Source organism: Buceros rhinoceros, unplaced genomic scaffold, assembly GCF_000710305.1.
Source record: "Buceros rhinoceros silvestris isolate BGI_N320 unplaced genomic scaffold, ASM71030v1 scaffold14216, whole genome shotgun sequence".
In the NCBI taxonomy this organism is placed as follows: domain Eukaryota; kingdom Metazoa; phylum Chordata; class Aves; order Bucerotiformes; family Bucerotidae; genus Buceros; species Buceros rhinoceros.
Genome location: NW_010419424.1, coordinates 2,773 through 3,352, shown reverse-complemented (window position 1 = coordinate 3,352; position 580 = coordinate 2,773).

Below are 580 nucleotides of genomic sequence, written 5' to 3'. Positions count from 1 at the left end.
TGGGACAAAGGGCTAGCCCACAGCCACGTGTAGCCTGCCTGCTGTGGCTGCACCCAGCCCTCCCCCACCACCCCCCCCAAGGACATTTATGCCTTAATCCAGGGTCTGGGACAGCCCTTTAATGCCCAGCAGAGGTTTTAATGCTGGACCTTCCAGTGATGCCCGGAGCCACAGCTGGCTGTGGGGCAAGAGAGGAGTTGGGAAGGTGATGGGGTCTGTGTCCTCACTCCTTGCCCAGGGCAAGGCAGAGGTTCCCAGGTTCCTGGGAGGAGAGCTGGACCCCACATCTCCTTTGGTGGTGAGCAGCTGCCCTGCCAGAGCTCTTCAGCATTCAAGAAAAGACCACCAACCATGGGACAAAGGGCTAGCCCACAGCCACGTGTAGCCTGCCTGCTGTGGCTGCACCCAGCCCTCCCCCACCACCCCCCACAAGGACATTTATGCCTTAATCCAGGGTCTGGGACAGCCCTTTAATGCCCAACAGAGGTTTTAATGCTGGACCTTCCAGTGATGCCCGGAGCCACAGCTGGCTGTGGGGCAAGAGAGGAGGTGGGAAGGGGATGGGGTCTGTGTCCGCACT